The sequence below is a fragment of the Notamacropus eugenii genome, chromosome X (genome assembly GCF_028372415.1).
Source record: "Notamacropus eugenii isolate mMacEug1 chromosome X, mMacEug1.pri_v2, whole genome shotgun sequence".
NCBI lineage: Eukaryota > Metazoa > Chordata > Mammalia > Diprotodontia > Macropodidae > Notamacropus > Notamacropus eugenii.
In genome coordinates this window covers 2,448,280-2,473,988 of record NC_092879.1, presented here as the reverse complement: position 1 = coordinate 2,473,988, position 25,709 = coordinate 2,448,280, and the positions used below count along the sequence as shown (strand labels likewise).

The following is a 25,709-nucleotide window of genomic DNA, read 5'->3' as shown; positions in this document are numbered from 1 at the left end:
TGTATGGTGTCAGGCATCGGTCTATGCCCAGTTTCCACGACACCGTTATCCAGTTTTCCCAGCAGTTTTTGTCAGACACTGAGTTCTTATCCCAGTATATTTTGTCTTTGGTTTATAAAACAGTAGAATGCAATATTCATTGACTCCTGTGTCTTGAATACCTAAGTTATTCCCCTGATCTACCCTCTATTTCTTAGCCAGTACTAAGTGATTTTGATGATCGCTGATTCATAATACAATTTCAGATCTGATATGGCGAGGCCACCTTCCCTAGCGTTTCTTTTCACTAATTCCCTAGATATTCTGGATCTTTTCTTTTTCCAGATGCATTTTGATAATATTTTTTCTAGCTCGAGAAAATTATTTTCTAGCAGTTTAATTGATATGACACTGAATAAGTAAATTAATTTTTCTAGAATTGTCATTTTATTATATTAGCTCGGGCTACCCACAAGCAACTGATGTTTTTTCCAGTTACTTAGGTCCAACTTTATTTATGCGAAAAGTGTTTTGCATATGTGTTCATATAGTCCCTGGGTTTATTCTGGCAGGTAGGCTTCCAGATATTTTATAGTGTCTACTGTAGATTCAAATTAGATTTCACTTTCTATCTCTTCCTATTGGACTTTGTTAGAAAGATATAGAAACGTAGATGATTTATGTGGGTTTATTTTGTAACTTGTAACTTTGCTAACGTTGTTTTTTATTGCAAGTAGTTTTATACTTGATTTTCTAGGATTCTCCAAGTATATCACTATATCATCTGCAAAGAGTGATAACTTATTTTCCTCTTCGCCTGTTCTAATTCTTTCAATTTCTTTCTCTTCTCTTATTGTTAAAGCTAACATTTATAATATCATATTGAAAAACATGGGTGATAATGATGGAAAGGCATCTAGCTTATCCCCATTGCATATAATACTGGCTGATAGTTTTAGGTAGATACTGCTGCTTATCCCCTCCAATATTTTCAATACAAATAGGTATTGTATTTTTCAAAAGCTTTTTCTGCATCCATTGAGATAATAATATATTTTGTTAGTTTTTTTCTTTATATGATTAATAACATGGATAGTTTTCCTAATATTGAAACACCCTGCATTCCTAGTATAAATCCTACCTGATCATAATGTATTAATCTCCTAATAAGATGCTGTATTCTTTTTTTAATTTAATTTTTTATTGTTATTTTTTAATGTTTTACAATCACTACCATAAAATTAAGATTTTTATCCCCCACACCTACCCCCCACTACCCCTCCCCCTCCCCACGACAGCATACAATTCTGTATAGGTTCTACATATACTTTCCTATTGAGTACATTTTCACTATAGTCATGCTATGTAGTTGAACTAAAATAAATGGAAGAAATCATATAACAAATCAAAACATGATACACAAAAACACACACACACACACAAACATGATCTGCTACATTCTGCGAATGACTTCCATATTTCTTTCTCTGAGTGTGGAAAGCATTTTGCCTTAGAAAACCACCACTGGGACTTTTTTTTAATAAGTTCCTGCGTTATTACGAAATTCCACGTCTACCAGAAAAAATTCTCGCACACTGTGGTCTTTGCTGTGCCCATAGTTCTCCTGGTTCTGCTCCTTTCACTCAGCGTCAGATCATATAAGTCCTTCCAGGCCTCTCTGAAGTCTTCTTGTTCATCATTTCTTATGGCACAATAGTACTCCATTATACTCATATACCATAATTTATTCAGCCATTCCCCAATTGATGGGCATCCCCTTGATTTCCAGTTTTTGGCAACTACAAAGAGTGCTGCTATAAATATTTTTGTACATGTGGGACCCTTTCCCATTTTTATGATCTCTTGGGGATATAGTCCTAGTAGCGATATTGCTGGGTCAAAGGGTATGCACATTTTTGTGGCCCTTTGGTCATAGTTCCAAATTGCTCTCCAGAATGGTTGGATCAGCTCACAGCTCCACCAACAATGAATTAGTGTTCCAACTCTCCCACATCCTCTCCAGCATTTATCATTTTCTTGTTCTGTCGTGTTTGCCAATCTTATAGGTGTGATGTGGTACCTCAGAGTTGTTTTGATTTGCATGTCTCTAATCAATAGTGATTTGGAGCATTTTTTCATATGATTATAGATATCTTTAATTTCTTCCTCTGAGAATTGCCTGTTCATATCCTTTGACCATTTATCAATTGGGGAATGACTTGTACGGTTATACATTTGAGTCAATTCTCTATATATTCTAGAAATGAGGCCTTTATCCCCGAGCTTAGCCGTAAAAATTCTTTCCCAATTTACTACATCCCTCCGAATTTTGGTTGCATTGGGTTTGGTTGTGCAAAAACTTCTCAGTTTAATTTTATCAAAATTATCCATCTTGCATTTCATAATGCTTTCTATCTCTTCTTTAGTAAAATAATTCTTCCCTTCTCCATAAATCTGTTCAATACACTATTCCTTCCTTCTCCAGTTTATTCATGGTAAGATGCTGTATTCTTCTCAATAATATCTTATTTAAAATTTTTACATCTTTATTCATTAGAGAAATTGGTCTATAATTTTCTTTTTCTCTTTTGGCTCTTTCTGGTTTAGGTATCAGCACCATATTTGCAACATAAAAAGAATTTGGTAGAACTCCTTCTTCACCAATTTTCCCAAATGGTCTACATAGTATTGGATTTAACTGTTCTTTAAATGTTTGATAGAATTCACTTGTAAATCCAACTAGCCCTTTAGATTTTTTTCCTAAGGTATTTATTGATGATTTGTTCAATTTCTTTTTCTGAGATGGAGTTTAAATATTTAACTTCTTCTTCTGTTAATCTGGGCAATTTAAATTTGTGTAAATATTCATTCATTACACTTATATTGTTAAATTGATGGGAATACAGTTGAGTAAAGTAATTTCTAATTATTGTTTTAATTTCCCCCTTGTTGCAGGTGAGCTCATCCTTTTCATTTTTCATATTGTTACTTTGTTTTTCTTTATTTTTTTAAATCAAATTGAACAAAGGTTTATCAATTTTACATAAAACCAACTCTTATTTTTATTTATTAGTTCTATAGTTTTCTTAATTTCAATTTTATTAATCTCTTTTTTGATTTTCAGTATTTCCAATTTAATGTTTACTTGGGGATTTTTAATTTGTTCTCTTTCTACCTTTTGCAGCTACATGCCCAATTAATTGATCGCTTCTTTCTCTGTTTTATTTATTGAGGCATTCAGTGACATAAAACTTCACCTAAGAACTGCTTTTGCAACATCCCATACGTTTTGCTAGGTTGTCTCATTATTGTAATTCTCTTGAATGAAGTTATTGTTTGTTTCTATGATTTGTTATTCAACCTACTCATTTTTAGGATTAGATTATTTAGTTTCTAATTTATTTTTGGTCTGTCTTTCCAGGAACTTTTGTTACATGTAATTTTTATTGAATTTTGATCTGAGAAGTATGCGTTGACTATCTCTGCCTTTCTCCACTGGACTGTGAGGTTTTTATGTCCTAGTATATGATCAATTTTTGTATACCTGCCAGGTGCTACTGAGAAAATGGGGTATTCCTTTCTATCCCCAATGAGTTTTCTCCAGAAATCTATCATATCTACCCTATCCAGAGGTTTATTCACCTCTGTAACTTCTTTCTTGTTTATTTTAAGGTTAGATTTATCAAGTCCAGAGAGGGGGCGATTGAGGTTCCCCACTAGTATAGTTTTGCTGTCTATTTCTTCCTGTTACTGCCTTAACTTCTCCTCTTAGAATTTCGATGGTTTATTGATGCATATATGTTTGGTAATGATATTGCTTCATTGTCTATGGTGCCTTTTAGCAGGATATAGTTTCCTTACTTATCTCTTTTGTTTATGTCTATTTCTGCTTTTCCTTTTTCTAGGATTAGGATTGCTAACCCTGATTTTTATACATCAGTTGAAGCACAATATATTCTGCTCCAACCTTTTATCTTTACCCTGTGTGTATCCGATTGTTTCAAATATGTTTCTTTTAAACAACGTTTTGTTGGATTATGGTTTTTAATCCATTCTGCCATCTGTCTTCATTTAACGGTAGAATTCATCCTTTTCACACTCATAGTTAGGATTACTATCTGTGTCTTTCTCTACAACCTATTTCCCCCTATTTATGATTTTAATTATCCCTTCTCTCTTCCTCTTCACAATAGAGTTTTAATTGTTGACCATTGCCTCCCTCAGACTTCCCTCCCTTCTATTAGCCCCCCTCCCTTACTGCTTTTTACCTCACTTTTCACATCCTCTCCTTTTTCGTTCCCTTTTCCCCTCCTCCAGCCTATGGGGCAAGTTGGATTTCTATACTTAACTGAGTTTGTTGTTCCTTCCTTGAACCAAATCAGATGAGAGTAAATCTCAGATAGTGCTCATATCCTTTCCCTCTTTCCCTCTACTATAATATGTTTTTGTGCCTCTTTCAGTGAGGTAATTTATCGTTTTCTGCCTCCTCCTTTTCACTTTTCCCATTAAAATGCATTTGTATCCTTAAAAAACAACACGTTATCATCCCATCAGTTAATTTATGCCCGCTTCCTCTGTCTATATGTATCCTTTTTAATTATCATAATAAATATATATAGACTCATTAGCTTCTACTTGCCCAATTCTAATTTTTGACAGATTGTTTTTTTAGTTAACTTTTGCGTCCTTTTTCCATTTGTCCAATTGTTCGTGTAAAAGAATTATATTTTCTAATTATATTTTATACTTCCTTTTCCACTTGCCCAACCTTCATTTTTAAGGAACTGTTCTCTTCAGTGAATTCTTTTTTTTTCATATTTTAAAAATCATTTGCCAGTGTTTCTTCTACCTCTCTAATTTGGCTTTTACAATCCTTCTTGAGCTCTTCCAAGAATGCTCTTTGGGTTTCAGACCTGTTCATATTCCCTTCTGAGGTTTCAGATGTAAGTACAGTCTCAATGCTCTCAATTTCTGAAATCGTGTTTTAGTTTTGGTCTCCATATGAGGATTCTATGGTCTTTTCTATTCTGGTTTGCTTCTTGCTCATGATGATTGCCTTTCTCCTAACTTTTACGGTCATTCTCTGTTTCTGGGGCACACGAGGCTCTGTCCCACGTTTCTTGTGTTGAAAACTTAGGGCTTTGTGTGCTGTGGTCTCTGCTTTTTTCAGCTACAAGATACAGTACTGAAGCTTACCCGTTGCTGAGCCAAGGCAGAGGCCAAGTGAAGTCTTTCCGAGTTTCCCTGGAGTCCCTGAAGGTCACCGTGTGATGTGTAGGGGAGGGGTGATCTGGCTACAGGAGTTCTCCTCCCCTGAGCTAGAGCACGGGCAGGCTAAGCAGTTGATGAACGCTTGTCTTCACTGGTGTCTTCCCAATTCTCCTGGCTGTGCTAAGGCAAGCCTGGGGTCCTGCTGTTGGCACTTTCGAGTTCCACCCCTCTGGGACTCAGGATCTTCTCCTGGTTCGCTGAGGTGGGGCTGTCTTGGACAGCTCTGTTCCTGTATTAGTCCCTTTCAGTCAAAGCAAGAGGATCTCTGCTTGACAATTTTCCTGGCTTCTGGAGCTGAGAGACTGTTTATCCATTTGGCTGGTCCTAAAATTTCAGGATTTTTCCTGGGGAAATTTCCTCTGGGTTTTTCATGGTCAACAAGGGGAGGAAACAAGCACTTACAGATCACCCCACAATCTTGGCTCACAGAAGTTCAAGTAAGTGACTTTCATACATTTATTATGTGGGGTCATAGTGTCAGAAGCAGCTGTTGCTGTTAGTGGGGGACCTGTGCTTCTCTCTCGCTCAGTTCCACTGTACTCCCATCCTTGGATGATATGTTTGAGAATCCTCACTGCTGCTTCTGATTCAGTCTGCCCAGTGGTTCCTGTTCAGCTTTGCTATGGTGGGGTCAGCACTGGTATAGCCTGTGATCTCTGTGCTCCCCCAGCCTAGTGTAACAGATCTTTTCATTGACCTTCCCAGCTGTTCTGGGCTAGAAATCTGCCACACTCTGTCTCCTAGTCGATTCTGCCACTTTAAAATTTGTTCAGATTCTCTTTTTAGATATATCTGAAGGAATTTGCAGTAGAGCTTAAGGGAGTTCATGCTGTCACTCCACCATCTTGCCTCCGCCCCCTGCATCTCCATAGATCATTTGCTTGATGTGGAAGGAATTTTTTGTCATGAGCCTTTGTGAGTTCTCTTAGATCCTTGCATTGGTAAGAAGAGGTAAACCTATGAAAGTTAGTCATCACACACAATATTCCTGTTACTGTGTACAGTGTTCCCCTAATTCAATTCACATCACTTGGAATCAGTTCACGTAATTCTTGGCAGGTTTTCTCAAATCCAAAGGAAACTCTTCAACCATGTGGTTCAATTCATTTGTCTTCTCTTCTTTACTACCATATTGATTTGTGTTTTCTAAGTGTGAGGCATTTGGACGAAAAACAATTGCCATATAAGAGGATTCAAGCACGTGCAATCAAGGCCTTGAACTTTTCTGAAGTAAGTGATCCTCTTTGAAGTTTCTCCTTCTATGCCCCTTGTGTCAGCAAACATCTTGTTGAGATGATGGCACCAGCCTTCTCCTCCAAGTCACTGTCAAGCTATTTGACTTGTCTTTGAAATCATGTAACACAGAACATATGAGCTGCCAGGATCTTAGTATATAGAATACCACAGCTCAAAGAGTCCTTAGAACACAAAATATCAGAAGTGGAAGGGACCTTAAAACATAGAATATCTGAGCTGGATGGAACCTTAGGAGACAGAATATCACAGATGAGAGAGACCTTAAAACATCAGAGGTAGAATTAACTTTAGAAAACAGAATATACAAGATGGAAGGGACCTTGGTATACATAATATGTGAGATGGAAAGAAAATCAGAGGACAGAATATCAAAGACGGACATTACTTTAGAATACAAAATATCAGAGATGAAGGTAACCTTAGAACATAAAATATCAGAGCTGAAAGAAACCTCAGAACACAGAATATTTGAGAAGGATGGGAATTTAGAGTATAGACTATTAGAGCTAGCCTTGACCTTAGAATATAGAAGATCAGAGCTGCAAGGGACCTGAGCACATGTAATATCAGAACTGGAAGGAACATTAGAATATAGAATAGCAGACCTGGAAGGAACCTTTGAATACCAAATTTTAGAGCTGGGAAGAATGTTAGAAAACAGAAAATAAGAGCTGGAATGGACCTTAAACACAGAATAGCAGAGATAGAGGTAAGTTTAGAATCTAGAATAGCACACCTTTAAGTGACCTGAGAATGCAGAATGTCAGAAGTGGAAGGGACTTTAGAACATAGAACACCAGAGGAAGGAACATTAGAATATTGATTATCGGAGATGTAATGGACCTTAGAACATCATAGTTTTAAGAAACCTTAGCATATAGAATATCAGAGTTGGAAGGGAGCTTAGAACACAGAATGTCAGATGTGCAAGGTCTGGGGCTTGGGGGACCTTGGGGTGGATTGGGGTGTGGTAGGGACCAGCATGGAGAAACCTTTGAGGACACTCCCTCCCTCCACGCCTCAGGTGGACATTTCCATCCTTCCTTCTTCTCATCCTTCGCTTGGCCTTGGGGCTGGGAGAGAGGATATAATCTAGAACAGCAGTGGAGAATAAATTTGTCCCATGAAGTTTGGATTCAAAGGGTCACAACTGAGGACCTAGAGGGCCACATGTGGCCTAGAGGCCACAGGTTCCTCACTCCTGATCTAGGAACTTGCCTCCCCCTTGCCTTCCTCATCCTCAGAGAGAGGAGAGTAAATCTTTCCCAGGGATGGGTGTAAAAATCTTTTCTGGGAGAAGTGACTTGTCTTACAGGCAGGCCAATCCTTGATTTACTCTTTTAATTGAGCAGTACAATTCTGACTATCATTCTGGAAGCCACAAATCTCTTTCACCCTTCCCCCATTCCTTTTAATTCCATTTAAGGTTTCCTTAAAGGAATCCAAGTTGCAAGAGGTTTCTCATATGGTGGTTTTGAGTAGCCATTTATGAAAAGTACGCACCTGGGACATTTAATTTTTTGCCAACTTTATCCAAACATATCTTAAGTTAATTTGTTTGATCCTGATCAAACAAATCCTGAAGTTGGCCAATAACTATGGGGTTATCTTGAGTCAATTTCTGCCAATCAGTTAAATACCCTCAGGTTTGGATGACTTCATCTTAGGATGTTTGGGTACTCATGGGTTCTTGACCAAAATATTAGTTTTTTCCAGAAATTTTTTTTGCAAGTAATGTGGACTACCTGCATTAAAAGCTGGAGCTTTCAAAAATCAGTTACTGACTAAACTGTAAAACCTGAGACGAGTCAGTCCAAACTGGTAGGTTTTCATTGGTTCCTCCTGATAGGGTTTCTACTACTTTTCCTCCAGTGAGGTGCCAGCCCTGTGATGTCCATACCATGGTCTCTACGTGTGGCCACAAACTTTTGGCACAGTCTAGGAATTCTTCCCCTCCCCTTCTCCTTACCATTCCTTTTTTGGTGACAGTTAATTAAATCGTATGATTATTTTTGTTCTGCTGTCAACTAGAACCAGACAAAAGGGGGAGTTTCTATGTACTTTATTGTGGAACAGAAAGAGGGGACTGTCCTGGAACTCGCGAATCTTTATGATCTTCAGGTTGAAAGAAGAGGATTGTTTTAATGTGTACTTCTCTCATTATGAGGTATTTGGAGCTTGGATATTGATAGCTTAAATTTCTTCCTTTGACAACTTCCTGTTCCTTTGACCAACTGAAGAATGGATCTTAATCTTAGGACCTGGAATCAGTTCCTTCTATATGTTGCATATGCAGCAGTCCTTAGAGAAATTTACTGCAAAGAGGTTTTCCTTCACTTAACTGTCACGCATCTCATTTTGACTAAATTTGATCTGTTTGTGGAAAAAAAAACATTTCAACTTTATAGAAGCAGAATCATCCATTTCATTTTCTGTACTTTTCTCTGTTGCTTGTTTTTTCATAACGTCTTTCCTTATCCACTGATATGAGAAGTAATCTCTTCCTTACTCCTCTGACTTGCTGTTGCATCCTCTTTTACACTTAATTCATGTGTCCATGTATAGTTTAATTGAATAGGTGGTGTGAGGTGTTGATCTCCTATCAAATTCCCTGCAAACTGCTTTTCCCTTATCCCATATGTTTTTTTAAGCAAATAGTGTGTGCTCCCCTCCCCACACCCCCACATTTGCTGTCTCTGAATTTATTAAACACTGTTATTTTATTTGGTTCCTTGTATACATTGCATACTTAATCTTTTCCATTGATTAACTTCTCACATAATAACAAGTTCCACTTAGTGTCTCAGCTAGGTGTCCCACTGGGCCTGAAGACAGAAAGACTCATCTCTTTCAGTTCAAACCTAACCTCAGACACTTACTAGCTATGTGACCTTCAGCAAGCCATTTAACTCTGATTCCCCCAGTTCCTCATCTGTGAAATGAGCTGCGCAAGGAAATGGTTAACCATCCCAGTATCTTTGCCAAGAAAACCCAAAGTGAGTTTAGGAAAAGTCAGACAGGAGTAAACAACAATGACAGTTGTTTTCATAATCACTGATCCGTAGTACAGTTTGAGATTTGTTACTGATAATCACTAACCCCAAGCCCTTTCTTTCCTCCTTACTCCCCTCCGTTATTACCCTTGAGATACCTGACCTTTTTAAAAACATTTTTATTGATGTTTTCTGTTACTTATATCTCCAGGGTATCCCATCTATTCCTCCTTCTCTCCATCCTTGAGATATATGGCATGCAATAAAGAACATTTTCTCTTTTAGGGAGGAAAAGAAAAGCCAGGTCAACTGATCAATGAATTCAGGAAAAGGTGTGCAATGTATGACTCTTGTGAACCTCTTGCCTCCTGGACGGGGTAAGGTGATGCTGTCTTCTCATGTTTTCTTTTCAGGCCCACTTGATCTTTAACATTTTGTTAGAGGTACTTTTAAATTTTTGTGTGTCATTCTTTCTGTTTTAATTGTTGCAGTTGCAGTTTCTCTCTCTCTCTCTCTCTCTCTCTCTCTCTCTCTCTCTCTCTCTCTCTCTCTCTCCACACACACGCACACACACACACACACACACACACACACACACACACACAGTTTTCTTGTCTTTGCTTAATTCCCTTTGCATCAATTCACAAAGATCTTTCCATACTTCTCTGTACTGCATCACACATAAAATTTTTTCTTAAAGCATGGTAGTAGTATTCCACAATGCTCATGTTCCACACCTTGTCTAGCACCTTCCCAGGGGACGAGTATCTACTTTGTTTCCATTTCATAGCTCTTACCAAAAGTGCTGTTATAAGTATTTTGAAACACATGGGTACTTTTTTTCTTATTCCTGGCTTCTTTGGGGCATAATGGAGTCTTCGTTTTCTTACCTTCTTTGCCTAATTCCAAATGACTTTCCAAAACTGATGTGTCATTTCACAGCTCTACCAATTATGTATTAGTGTGTGTATATCCCTACACCATTGTTTATGTATCACAAATGTATCTGTTCCATAAAAGGAATTTGATAGGCCTCATTCTTCACCTGCTTTTTCAAATAGTTGATATATTACTGGGAGGAAGTGCTTTAAAATGCTTAGTAGAATTCCTTTTCAAATTCATCTGGTCCTGGGGATTTATACCTCTTTCAAAGTCTTTTAAGATAGGGTTATTTAAGTCTTCTGTTTCCTCTTCTTTTAATATTGACATTTTATATTTTCGTAAGTATTAGTCCATTTTCACGTAGATTGTCAGTTTTGCTGGCATATGTTTGGGTAAAATAACTCCTAATCGTTGTTTTAATTTCATCTTCATTACCTATGAATCCACCCTATATGAGACAGACTTCTATCCCCAACTCAATCCCTCTTTGAGCCATATCCCTTCAGAGTGAGGGTCAAGCAATTCTCAGCCCCCTCCGTTCTTTTCCTCCATCATAATAGGCCTTCTACACCTTTAAATGTGATAAAATTTACTCCATTCTTCCTCTCATTCTTCCTCCCTCTTCTCCCAGTGCAGCCCTCCTCATCCTTTAATTTTTTATGTCATCCCATCCCAGTGAATTTATATCCATAGCCTCCATCCATACTGTACTATACTGTACTATACTATACCATACTACACTACACCACACTACACCACAGTACACCACACTAAACCACGCTACACCACATTACACCACACTATACTATACTATACTATACTATACTATACTATACTATACTATACTATACTATACTATACTATACTATACTATACTATACTATACTATACTATACTATGTCTATACTCTTTCTAACATCCCTAATAGTGAAATAGTTCTTAAGACTTACAAGCATCATCTTACCCTGTACAGATGAAGACACTTTAACCGTATTGAATAACTCACATTTTTACGTCCCTGTTTACCTTTTTATGCCTCTCTTGAGGCATATTTGAAAATCAGATTTTTCTCTTTAGCTCTGGTCTTTTCAACAGGTTTGTTTGAATGTCTCCTATTTTACTGAATGTTCATTTCACTTCAGAAAGATTACATTCCATTTTACCGGATAGTTAATTCTTGGTTTTAATCCAATCTCCTCTACCTTCCAGAATCTTATTCCATACCCTTTGAGATATATGTGTATATATGTGTGTGTGTGTGTGTGTGTGTGTGTGTGTGTGTGTGTGTGTGTGTGTATACTCACTCTGGCCTTTGGGCATCTATAGTGATAGCAGTAACTTAATCTCTAACTGAAAAATGTTTTACTGATGCCCTTTGTGATGTTCCTAGAAGAACGCTTCTGGGGTAACAACATCAGGAGGATGCTTCTAGTTAAAGACCTTAATCAAGTTCTTGTATGTTGGTGAGAATTCCTTCTCTCTGTTCCTAAAGGGAGTCTGTCTGGGTGAAATAAAAGTCTCAGGTGTCTCCTGAGCATGCTTATAAAGCTTTTCCATGAGGAAGTCTAACTTGGGTGGAGTTCCATACAGCACTTGTTTTATATGGCCATAACCACAGTAGCCCCAATACCCCCTCAGGTACAACCGTACCTGTGTTTTGCAGAATGATCCACCCATCCCTTAGAACCCTCTTTCTGTCAAATCAAGGGGAAGCTTTCCTATTTCCCAGGCCCCCTTCCAGCAGATGGCCTTCTTAAAGTAGCCAACCTCTTAGACAGGGTCTAGTGTAGAAAGTCCCTCTCCTATTACTCCACAAATGGACAAGAACAGAGTTGGAATGTATCCTAACAAAAATCTACCTAATAATGAAACACAGAGATCTACACATCTCATTAAAAACACATATTAAATACTTTTAAAATGAACAGAAATACTAATGGATCACAGCAATGGAACACTTCATTTGGTAATAGTAAAATTCAGTTTAAAAAAATTAAATAGATAACCCCTGGATATGTCCAGTATATCTGAAAGTCTCTGGGGGAAGTCTATAAAACAGCAAATATCCAAGAGTGCAGTCCCAATGCACTCCATAGTGACATTTCATAGGAATTCATACACAAATGTGTGTGCAGAGAACCATGGAAGACATGCTTGTCATACGGGTTTGTTTATAGGAATTGGAGTTTGTGAAGGAAATCCCACATCCAGTCATTGTCAAGAGAAACTATAGACTGAGCTTCAGGAGCCCAGATTTTGCAGTCAGCACAGACGATGGAAGGAAGTGTGAGAAACTGAGTAACTCTTCACTGAAGGGTGAAAGACATTAGTACTTAATGAACACTTAGCAAGACATGAACCGGTGGTTGGAATTATCTATCAGAAATTTAATATCTTTCAAAAGTGAAATATGACAAATGGAAAACTCAGGATATCATTGGGAATTCAAAAATATGTTGTACTGGAACTTGAACATTGTCATGGAACAAAACCATCGTCCCCATTTCCTAGTGATATCAGTGATCCATAAACATTCAAGAACGATATTTTTAATAGCACATCAAGTGTTACTAATCTCCAAGATGCCGGGATGAAAAGTTTAAGACATACGCAAACCTAGGGGAAGACCTGAAAACCACGTGGGAACAGCATGAAGAACATGGGACACCACAGTGTTGTCTCCTAGAATTGTCCCAAAGATGTATTCCTGGAGCCCGCAGCAGGTGAGTTCCCATTCCAGTACTTTGATTGAGATAGAATAGACAGTAATTCTGTGCAGTGATCTGAAGAACATTAAATAGAAAAGAATCAATAACATGAAATGTAAACTCCATCAAAAAGACTAAGAGATGACTGGGAGTGATAATAATGATAGCAATGATCAACACTTCTATGGGGTATCATAGTTTGAAAAGTCCCCTGGAAACAGCACCTTTGGACTGTACAACCACACTGTAATTCACTTACCCTAGGTATTATTATCACCACTATTTTACAGATATGAAAATTGTGGTTTAGAGAGGTTAAGTGGTTTGCCTGTGGTGACCCAGTGGGTAGGGCAGAACTTTAGTGTAAGTCAGAGGTGGGGAACCTGCAGCCTCCCTCAAGGCCACATGTGGCCCTCTAGGTCCTCAAGTGTGACCCTTTCACTAAATCGAAACTCCACAGAGCAAATACTGTAGTAAAAGGATTTGTTCTGTAAAACTTGAACTCAGTCAAAAGGCTATATGTGGCCTTGAGGCCAGCGGTTCCCCTAGTCTAGGTCTTTTGACTCAAATTCCAGGTGTCTCTCCACTATGCCAATTCACTCGAAGGTACTATGTGTCTTTCCTCAGTCCATGTGTCGCCTGTCCTCTTTTGTGGGTGACCATGTCCTCCAGTTCACGAATGGCAGGGGGCTGGTGTTAGAGAGAACAAAGCCCCAAATATGAAAGAGTTTTAGAAAGAAATGTATGAAGTCGCGTGGTAGAGGAGACTGAGGCAGAAAGGAGAGGGTGGCTGCATCTTGTCCAGTTTATATGACACAGGATTTAGACTGGGGCACCCACACACAAACAGCAGGAGCAGAGGCGCTGCTTCCCTGGGTGCTGTGCTGTCCCTCCCAATCTGGCCTGGTCTTGGTCTCCTCCTGCCTGGAGAAAAGAGGCTGAGCCCCGCCCGTTCCCCAGGCCCTCTCCCCTTTCCTCCTCTGCTCTGGGGAATAGGAGGAAGGCACGCCCCATTCAGGGGCTGCTGATTTGCAGAGACTGCTGCAGCTCCTGTGCTTTCTTCCCTTTTGTGGGGCCCAGGAAAGCCCTTTTTCGACCTCCCCTTCCCCTCTTTGTCCTCCCCCTCCCGGTTTCTGTAAAGGGAATGACCCTCCACAACCCCAAGCTGAGTTCAACTGCTGCCCCCTGCCCCCAGACACAGCAGCCTACCCTCAGGAACCTGTGAGCCTGGTCAGCTCGGGTCCCACCTCAGGTGAAAGATGCACCTGAAGCCCCCTCCCTCAGCTAGTGTGTCTCTAGGCCAGCCACATGATGTACTGACCAGAACTGAGAGGAAGAGAAGGCAGGGTACAGACATGTGGAGCCCGGACATGGCCACCCACAGAAGAGGAGAGGCGGCACATGGACTGAGGAAAGACGCATTGTACCCTCGAGTGGATGGACAGAAGAGAGACGCGTGGATTCCATGGGCAGAGGAGCCAAAACTGTGCTTTCAGCACTGGATGTCTCAAGCCAAGCCCTGATCCTCGGGCTGCAGAGGTGGAAGGAATCACTCTGTAAGTCCAAGACCCCTTTCTTTTCCCTTCTCACCTCTCCATCAATACAATTTAGATTCTTGACCTCATTTAAAAACTTTTTATTGGTGTTTTCTGTGTCTAATGTCATAATATCCTATGTATCCCTCCGTCTCCGTCTCCTCCTTCCTGAGAGCCATGCCATGTGACAAATGGTATTTTTTTTTTGTTTTAGGAAGGTAAAGCAGTCGCCATTAGTACACAGAGGAAAAGATAATTGTGGCAGGAGACGCTCTCTCTTGGAACTTTCCAGTTAATACAGCCTTACTCTCTGGGGAAACACATCAATGGCAAACAATGGATATTTAACGAAATAGAAGCCTTTGAAGTATTCCTGATGAAAATACAAGAGCTGAAGAGAAAAATGTGACTTTCAAATACAAGACTCAAAACAAGTATTGATATATAAATGTGAAAGAAAAATCATAAGCAACTCAAAAAGGTTAAACTGTACTTTTTTATAAGGGAAGATGATACTCATGTCTCTTAAGAATACTATCATTCTTAGAGCAGGTAGACAGATTCTACATGGAAAAAGGGTTGGTAAGTGAATCAGTCAGTTTGGGATGATGTAAAATAAATGGATAGGGGAGAAATATGGATGACCAGAGAGAAGACAGAAAAGAGAGAAAGAATGAGGGGAGCTATTTCACATAAAATAAATGTACAAGGAAAACTTTCATCCTGGAGTGAAAATGGTAGGAGGGAGTGGCCAAAACTTGAACCTCAGCTCCATCTAATTTGTTTCCAAAAGGGAAAATATCTACATCTTTGTTTATATCTGTATCTGTATATACTTACTCAGTTGGTCATAAAAATATATTTTACTGTAGAAGTAAGTAAGAGAATGAGAAAAGAGAAAGAAAAAGTGGTGATAAAAGGACAGGCTGATAAACGAATACAGCGTTCATCTGCAAAACAGAAATTACAGTAGGGACAGAATAAAAAGAGAGAGAGAGAGAAGGAGAGAATGAAGAAAATAGGATGGAGGGAAATTCATAGTCAGTAATCTTAATTGTGTAATTAGAATGAACTCACTCAAAAAATGGAAGCAGCAAAATGGATTAGAAATCAGTATCCAAAAATATATTCGGTTTTTTAACAAGAAACACACTTGAAACCAAGGGATAACCAGAGAGTTAAAGTCGGGGGCTGGAGCAGAAGCTCTTATACCTCAGTCAAAGTAAAAATTGGAGGGGTAGCAACCATGATATCAGAAAAAGAAAAGGCACAAATATCCCTATGAAAAGGGACAAGCAGGGAAACCACCTCTTGTTCAAAGGAACAGACAATGAAGTAAGATCAATAGTGGACATATGTTTGGAAAATGGCATAAGATTCAGATTCTTAAAAGAAGAGTTAAATGAATTATAGGAAGAAATAGTCAAACTTTATTACTGGGAGAGCTCACCTTTCCCTCTGAGTACTAGGTAAACCTAAACATAAAATGATTAAGAAAGAAGTTAAGAAGAGTAATAGAATTTTAGAAAGCTTAGGTATGAAAGACCTCTGGAGAAAACTGAATGGGAATAGAAAAGAGTACAGACACATGTTGCTTTCTGTAAATTCACATTATACAAATTGGACTTTATCAGCATTCCCAAAAAAAACCATGTAAACTCTACTCTAAAGTATTGGGATATTTTTCTTCTCCTGCCCCTCAACTTGGTGCTCTGTGGCCACCTACCACACACCCCACTCCCAAAAGAAAAGCTGAAAAAAAAATCCTCCAAGTGAAAGCAAAAGAACAGACCTGCAAAGAGATGGCCACCACCACTGCAGAATTGGGACATGGCTTGAGACCACCAGTGCTGAAAGAGGAATCCTTATTTTCAGTCTGCCCACCTGCCCGGGAGTTTGGTGCCTGAATTTTAGTATTTTTTATTTGTTTTTGTCCATTCCTGTTGGAGTATTATGTGTCTGTCCCTGGTCCCCACTGCATGTGACCTCTCCTCTCCTGACTCTTTCCATCTCCAGCCCCCCGAGGGGGTGTGTTCTTTTCAGTTCCAGCCAGGCCCTCATGTGACTGGTCCCACCAGCCATGTGTTTCTCCTCCTGCTCTTGCTTCTTTGAGCCCAACTTCCATGCGTCCTTGAACCATGTACAGATCCCCTCTCCACAGTCCCCTCCTGCCTCTCTCCAGCCCTTTTCCACATCCCTGAGTAAATTCACATTATATAAAGGGTCTGTGAAATGGTCCACTTGTGCTCTTGGTGTTGTTTTAATATTTATTTAGTAATTTATATTTCACCAATTATATGTAAAGAAATTTTTTAACATTCATTTTTAAAACTTTGAGTTTCAAATTCTCTCCCTTCATCCCTCTCAACCTCCACCCCACAATTGAGGAGGCAAGCGATTGGATATAGGTGATACATGTTTAGTCATGCAAAATATATTTCTATAGTAGACCCATTGTAAATAATACATAGACCAAAAAAAATCCCTCAAGAGAAATAAAGTTTAAAAAGTATACTTTAATCTCCAGTCAGACACCCTCACTTCTTTCTCTGGGGATGGATAGCATTTTTAATCATTAGTCTTTCAGAGTCATCGTGAATATTCATATTGTTGAGGATAGCTAAATCGTTCATAGCTAACTATCTTCTAATGTAGCTGTTACTGTGTACCTTGTTGTCCTTGTATTATTCATTTCACTTTGCATTAGTTCACTTAAATCTTTCTAGGGTTTTCTGAGACCATCTTGATCATCATTGCTTGCTACAGTATTCTATCACAATCATATAAAACAACCATTCGCTAATTGATACCCATCCCCTCCATCTCCAGTACTTTGTCACCTAAAAAAGAGGGGTTATAAATAGTTTGATACATATAGGTCGTTTTCCTTTTTCAAAAATGCGTTTTGGAATGCAGAGTTGAAAGTGGTTTAGCTAGATCAATGGTTATGCCTGATTTTATTGGGCATAGCACCAAATTTCTCTACACAATGATTGAATCAGTTCACAACTCCACCAGCAGTACATTAATGTCTCATTTTGCCCACAGTCCCTCCAGCATTTGTCATTTCCCTTTTCTAACTTATTAGCCAATCTGGTAGTTATGAGGTAGTACTTCATAATTGTTTTAATTTACTTTTCTCCAATCAATTGTGAATTTTAAGGTAGTTTTCATATGTCTTTATATAGTTTTGAATAGTTCATGTGAAAAGTGATAATTTTTTTTATCATTTATCAATTAGGGATTGGCTCTTACTTTTATACATTGACTCAGTTTTCTATATGTTTGAGAAATGAGGCCTTTATCACAGAAAACTGATTCCAATTTGTTCACAGTTACTGTTGATAACTGAATTTCCTTATATTCTATTCCCTCCCCATTAATTATATTCTTGCTCTCCTTTTTCACCCTGTGCCTCATCAACAATATTTTACTTTTGACTATCCCCTCCCCCAATCTGCCCTCTCTTTTATCACACCAACCACCTTCTGTTATCCTCTTTCCTTCATATTTTCCTATATGGTACGATAGATTTCTATACCCAATTCAGTGTGTATGGTATTCCCTCTTTGAGCCAATTCTCATGAGAATAAGGTTCACTCATTCCCCCTCAATTCCCCCCCTCTTCCCCTCCACCGTAAAAGCTTTTTCTTGCTCCTTTTATGTAAGGTAATTTACCCCATTCTGCCTCTCCCCTTCTCTTTCTTCCAGTACACTCCATTCTCATCCCTTAACTTTATTTTTTCCCATATTATCTGTTCATGTTCAACTCACTCCTGTGCCCTCTGTATACTTCTAACTATCCTACTAATGAAAAAGGCCTGAGGAGTTACAAATATCATCTTCACATGGAGGAATGTAAACAATGTAGTCTTAGCAAGTCCCTTATGAATTCCCTTTTATGTTTGCTTTTTTTTGTATTTCTCTTGACTCTTGTACTTCAAAGTCAAATTTTATATTCAGCTCTGGTCTTTCCATCAGGAATGCTTGAAAGTCCTCTATTTCACTGAATGTCCATTTTTCCATTTCTCCAACTTTGCTCAACATGAGTGTAGAGTTGGTGTAGTGGATGGTTGGAATGATCCAGTAGTGAGTTAGGATTACAACATAATGATTTTCTAGTAGAGGAGAACAATTTGAAGTAACTGTGGTAGTACTGGGGTTGAAACGAGGTACCCACCCTGCACAGATAATAAAGAGGTTGAAATAACACGAATTAGTAACTGATTGGAGATGGAATAGTGAAGAAAGAAGAGGCAGTCCAGCTGTTCAGTGAATGGTGGTGATTGTTGTCCTTTGTCTTTGCAGAGGACCGAAATGACATCAGCATTGTAAAGTGAAGTTTCATTGTGTCCGACTGTGGCTGATCAGAACAATAGGAGCTTGGAATGCTCTACTACATGTTGGACACAGATAGTCCGTTTGAATATTTGGGGTGGATATCCCAAATTTGCAGATTCTTCGTTTGCTTTGTGCTGTCTCAATTCTGCTTTTCTGGAAAAGGACAGCACCTTTTCTTATGTGAGCACGCCATGCCGAGAGGTCCTGTGCCAGTGCCTCCCATGTTGCACAGTCAAATCCAAAGTTCTTGAGAGAGACCTTAAGAGTGTCGTTGTATCGTTTCTTCTGGCCACCATGTGATTGCCTGCCCCATGCAAATTCTCCATAAAATAGTCTTTTTGGCAAGGGTACATTTTGCATTCGAACAATGTGGCCAGCCCATCGGTGTTGCCCTCTCTGAAGCATACTTTGAATATTTGGCAGGTCAGCTCAAGCAAGGACTTCAGTGTCTGGTAACTTTCCATGCCAGGTAATCCTCAAAATCTTCCTAAGACAGTTCGAATGGAATTGATTCAGTTTCCTGGCATGACTCTGGTAGACTGTCCAAGTTTCACAAGCGTATAACAATAAGGTCAGCACAACGGCTCTGTAGACCTTCAGTTTGGTAGTCAGTCTAATACCTCTTCTCCCCGAAACCTTTCTTCGAAGCCTCCCAAACACTGAGCTAGCTGTGGCAATGCGTGCATCAAACTCATTGTCAATGTGTACGTCCCTGGAAAGTATACTACCAAGGTAAGTGAAGTTATCTACAGCATTCAAAACTTCTCCATTTGTTGCAACAGATGGTTCCATGCATGGATGATTTGGTCGTGGCTGATGGAGCACCTGTGTTTTTTTGGTGTTAATTATTAAGCCAAAATTAGCACAGGCAGCAGAGAATTGATACATACTTTGTTGCATCTCTGCTTCAGAGGCTGCACTGAGTGCACAATCATCTGTAAACAGAAAATCATGCACCAACACTCCCTCCACTTTGGTCTTGGCTTGTAACCTTTTCAAATTGAAGAACGTACCATCAGTATGGCAGTTGACCTTGATGCCGTGTTCTTTCTCATTGAAAGCATTTGTCAACATGGCTGAAAACATCATGCTAAAAAGCATGGGAGCAAGCACACAGCCCTGTTTCACTCCACTGGTGACTGGGAAGGCAAGAAAGCTTTGTCCATTATCCAGAACACAGGCAAACATGCCATCATGAAATTGACGTAAAATATTGATGAACTTCTCCAGGTAGCCAAATTTTGACATAATTTTCAATAAGCCCCCAAGACTAACAGTGTCACAGGCCTTGGTCAGATCCACAAACTTGTGTACAGACAAATGGAATCAGAAACACCTGAGTGTAACCCTGCCTCTGACACCTGCTAGCTATGTGTCCCTAGGAAAGTCACTTAACTGTTTGTGCCTCAATTTCCTCATCTGTAAAAATGAGGTGGGCTGTGATGGCCCCCTCAAGTCCCAAGCCATAATTCACCTCACAACTGCCTGGACTTACTCTTGCATATTCTCCTATTCTCTCTCTTTTATTACTGCCTTACGCACCGCCTCCCCTCTTCCCCTCCTCCCCTGGGATAAATCCAGGGCCAATGTTTAGCACATTGCTTGGCACATAGTAAACATCCAAGAAATTCTCTCTCTCTCTCTCTCTCTCTCTCTCTCTCTCTCTCTCTCTCTCTCTCTCTCTCTCTCTGTCTCTGTCTCTGTCTCTCTCTCTCTCTCTCTCTCTCTCTCTCTCTCTCTCTCTCTCACACACACACACACACACACACACACACACACACACACACACCTCCAGAAGTCTTCATGAAAAATATGGGTCTGGAAGAGTGGTCTTTTTACCTGGACATATTGGGACAGAAGGTAACTGGAGGTGGATTTCTTCCTTAGGAAATTTATGGAGCCAGAGAACGTAGTTGCCAAGGTATGAGCCAGTGTAACCCACTCCTGAAGTCATCCCTTGAATGACAACCTTTTTCCACTTATCATCAGGGCCTGTGGAGGGGGGAAGGGGTGTGAAAATTCAAAGTGCACACGCATACATACGAATACGCAAAGTCATTATCATTTTTCTTTTGCATATTGTCTCCTCTTCTGTTGGAGCCTGGGGAAAAGTATAGTGATGGAACACTGCTAAAGTTGAGAATAATGATGTTTGGAGGAGAAAGAAAGTACAAACATCAGCAGATATTGACAAAATCACCAATGCAGGCAATATCTTCAGATGGAATTGAGAATTTTAGGTGGTTAGGGTGAGTTTTATAAGAAAGTTCCAAGAGTCAAAGGAAAACTGGTCTAGGAGATAGGTAGATGGCTGGGAAAGGCTGATGGAGGATGGTGTGAGGGAGAGCAAGGCCTATGATTTAGGGAACCGTCTGACTCCTCTGCATGATTCCATAAGTACTGGTATCCTGGCCCAGACACTGTGCCCCTAGCAACTCTGGGAGAACTCAAGTACCCACATAAGGATTGGGGATGTGAGAGTGGTGTCAAGGATGTCCCTTGGCACCAGGACTTCATGTGTGGTGGGCATATGGGTAGCAAAAGATCTGTGGACCATACTGTCTGACTTGAACATTTACAGACAACCACCCAGGGCAGATGGGAAAACTGGCTAAGAGAGGGACGTGAATTGTCCTTGAACACACAGGTGCTAAGTGTCAGAGGCGGTTCCAAAACCCTCATTACCAAAGAATCCACAGAGTGAGAGCTGGAAGGAACATGAGAATCCATCAGGTTCAACCCTCTACTTAAAAGGAATTCCACCAATAACATGCCTGAGAAGTGTTCATGCAGCCTCTGCTGGAAGAACACCAAGGAAGGTTAAAGCATCACTTCAAAGAAGTCCATCCCATCTTAGGGCAGCTCTCGTTGTTAGAAACTTTCTCCTGACACCTGGACTGGATTGGGACTCTTTACAACTTTTTGCCATGTGCCCCTACCCCATCTCCTATCCTTAAATATTACGTGATTCATTTCGTAATTTAAAGTTTCCAAAATGCTTTATAATGTAAGTGATCTCATTTAAGTCTTAGAGATGCAGCCCTGGGGTCCAGAGAAGGGAATATGGGGCATATGACTAGTTTTCTGTGTCTTCGGTACAAATTTTGACCCTTTGATCAAGTTTTTCTTGGACAGAGTACCTGGAGGCAGCACTGCTGGCTCTGGGGAGCTTCTTAGTTGCATGTAGGGATTTTGCACTATGACACAAACATGTGAAGATGTTTCTGGATATGCCTCTAGGCACCAGTGTAGCCCCTGTGGCAGGTTTACTGGTGTAGGAAAAGCAGTGACACCCTGTGTAAGCACACAGGGATGTAGAATCCCTAGAAAGCATAATGATGACCCTAATCCAGCCTCTATGCAGGGCATGGAAGTTTCTCAGAGCCTATTCCCATCCATCCTCTCCCTGACTCAGGAGGAGGGGAGGTACAGGCAGTCCATGCAATGTTTTTGACTGGGTGGTCTGGGTTACCTAGGAGGGAGAGTGGCAGTGTATGGCACCAAGTTTGGGGAGTGAAACTCACCTGCTCCCGTCCTCAGGACAGGAGGCCTCCCAGCCTGTCTACCTGTGATCTCTGTCCTGCCAAGTCCTTGCGATGAGACCAGTGGGCCAACTCACTGCCCCTTCTGAGCTGCATATCAGAGAAAGTGAAATGAGTCAAGGATCCGAGGGTATGTGGGACAGGAGCATGGTCCTGAGGGTCATGGCAGAGGCATTGCTGGCATAGGTGAGAAGGAATGCAAGAGCAGGGAATGGAAGGGGCAATGTCAGGTGGCTGCTCTATTTGTTTCTTTCTCCAGACAGCCAGCAGGGGGCAAGTCCTCCCCGCTCCAATATGATGAGGAGGCATATGGGCTGTAGTAACTCTGGCCTAAGTAAAAAATAAGGAAGTCAATATATTTCTGGAAATGAATCGTTCATCCAGTACATACTGATTGATGCTTGGTGGCCGTTAAACCCTTACTGTTGCCCACCCTACCAGTAGCCACTGTACCTCATAGCCAAAGAATTTCTGAGACTGGAGTGTGCAACTTTGCTCAGGAGGAGAAAATATGCCCCGTTATCTAGTATAATTATGTTGCTCTGAACAGGAGGCTGACAGGCTCTGAACTGAAAAAAAATGCTGATGGTTGGTATAAACTAGCAAGAAGCCGAGTACACCGAATTGACATTAATGAATGAGCAAGGGGAATGTTCTCCAAGAACCTCAACAAGGCACTTTAATTTCAAATGTAATTTAAAGGTGGACGTCTAAGCTCAGGACTCTAGAGAGCGACATGCAACCCCAGACAAGAGGAAGAAGGAACTGAGACATCATATTTTGCAAAATTTCTTACGACATTAGAAATAGTGCTCTGTGAAGGAGTTAAGCTTCTTTCTTTTCACAGTCTTTACTACAGGTTATTTCATCAAATTCTTAATCAATGTTCGCTTGCCTGAAAATCTGGGCTTCTTTGAAATCCTCTGATAGTTCTGTTCTTGTCATCCATGATGTAAAGTATTTAATGAAGCGATGCAAACAACTCAAAGGTGTATCACAGGAAAAGGGTGAGCAGCTAGAGTTGGAGTGGATAGGAGCAGAGCACCAGGCACTAACTGATTCCTTATTCAGGAAAATGGCCTTTTTCAAAGTGAGAGAAAAGTTCTTTAAAGATCACATTGATTATTGTAAATATTGTGGCCCCCTGTTTGGCTTTCGCTTGGTTTCATGTTATGCCTGGACTCCTAATCACAAGGAACGCACATGGAGAAAAACCAGCAGGCAGTCACAATGGGAAAAGAAAAACAAGGCTTTATTTGCAGCTATACACATACCTGTACGTAGATAGTATCTCCAGTTAAATCCCTGAATGATTCACTGCCAGTGCAGATAAATCAAAACTGGAACCCAGACATAAACGTGAGAGGGCAAGCAAGCAGGACTGACTCTGGAAAATATCAGAAACTCTTTACATCAGTCCTTTGGACAATGTCTTTTTTGGCTTGCCTTGTCTGACCATTTTCTCTTTTTTCTTTAAGTTCTGATGAGGACAAATCTGACTACAGATCCTGATAAAGAAAGTTTGAAGTTAAACTTGGCTCTTAACTAATCTACCTGTGAGAAAATATGTATGGCAGAGGAAAAGGAATTTCAAAAACTAAATGGAGAAAACGATTTCTTAAAAGGAGAAATTAGACAGATGGAAAAGGAGATGCAAAATTTGACTGAAGAAAACAATTTGATAAAAATTAGAATTGGGCAAGTAGAAACTAATGACTCTATGAGACAGCAAAAATCTGTCAAACAAAATCTAAAGAATGAAAAGACAGAAGAAAATGTAAAATAACTAATTGGAAAAAGAACTCACCTGGAAAATAGATCCAGGAGAGAAAATTTAAGAATTATTGAACTGCCAGAAAGCCATGATGAAAGAAACATTCTGGACAATATCTTCCAGGAAATCATCAAGGAAAACTGCCCAGAAGTGCTAGATCCAGAGGCCAAAATAGTCACCTAAAGAAGCCACTATTCACCTCCCAAAAGAGATCCCAAACTCAAAACCCCAAGAAATAGTGTTGCCAAATTCCAGAATTATCAAGTGAAGGAGAAAATACTACAGGCAGCCAGAAAGAAACCATTCAAATATTGAGGAGCTACAGTGAGGATCACACAGGACCTTGCAGCTTCTACATTAAAAGATCGAAGGAATTGGAATCCAATATTCCATAAGGCAAAGGAGCTGGGACTACAACCAAGGATCAACTATCCAGCAAAGTTCTGCATAACATTTCAGTCAAGGAGATGGTCATTCAATGAAGTAAGGGATTTCTAGACCTTGCTGACAAAAACGCCAGAACTTAATAGAAAATTTGACCTTCAAATATAGGTCTCAAGAGAGGCATAAAAAGGTAAACAGGGGGAAAAACAGTAACTTGCTACTCAATATTGGCAAACTGCTTACTTTCGTATGAGGGAAGATGATACCTGTTCATCTTGAGAATTGTACATCTATTATGAAATATCAAAGGGATACACACAGAGGGAACAGGTATAAAGTAAATGATGTGATAATAAAAATATGATTTAAACATATGAAGAGATTGTAAGAGGAGGTGTGTAAAGGAGGATGCAGAAAATAATAAATTACATCACAGGAAGAAGTACAAAATTATAGTAGAGGGAAAGAGGAGAGGGAGATGAGCATTGTTTGAGAGATACTCTCATCTGATTTAGTTCAAGGAGGGAAAAATAAACTTAAGTATATAATTCTAAGTAGCTCTATGGGCAGTAGGAGCGGAAGGGGGAAGAAAGGGGAGGGGAAGCTAAAAGGGAGGGAAGAAATAGTAAGGTAAAGGGGAGCAAAAGGGAGGGGGCAAAAAAGGAAGGGAAGGCTGCAGGAGGTGGTGGTGAAAAGTGAAAACTATTGACGAGGGGAAGGGAGGCGGGAGAGCTAATAGCACAAATGGTTGGAAAGAGGATAGAGGGAAATACACACATTATAATCTTAACTGTGAATGTGAATGGAATAAACTCTCCCATACAATGGAGACGGATAACAGAATGGATTAAAAGGCATAATCCAACAATATGTTGTTTACGAAAGACACATTTGAAAATAGAAGATACACACAGGGTGAAGGTAAAAGGTTGGAGGAGAATATATTGTGCTTCAGCTGATGTAAGAAAACCAGCGGTAGCAATCCTAATCTCAGACAAAGCAAAAGCAGAAATAGATCTAATCAAAAGAGATAAGGAAGGAAA

At 39.8% G+C, this 25,709-nt stretch overlaps 1 pseudogene; it reads left to right on the top strand.

Annotated features, from left to right (window-relative positions):
* The window catches only part of LOC140515323 (CCR4-NOT transcription complex subunit 7 pseudogene), a 154,952-nt pseudogene extending 130,813 nt beyond the window's left edge, over window positions 1-24,139 (top strand).
* The last annotated feature ends 1,570 nt before the right edge of the window (window positions 24,140-25,709 follow it).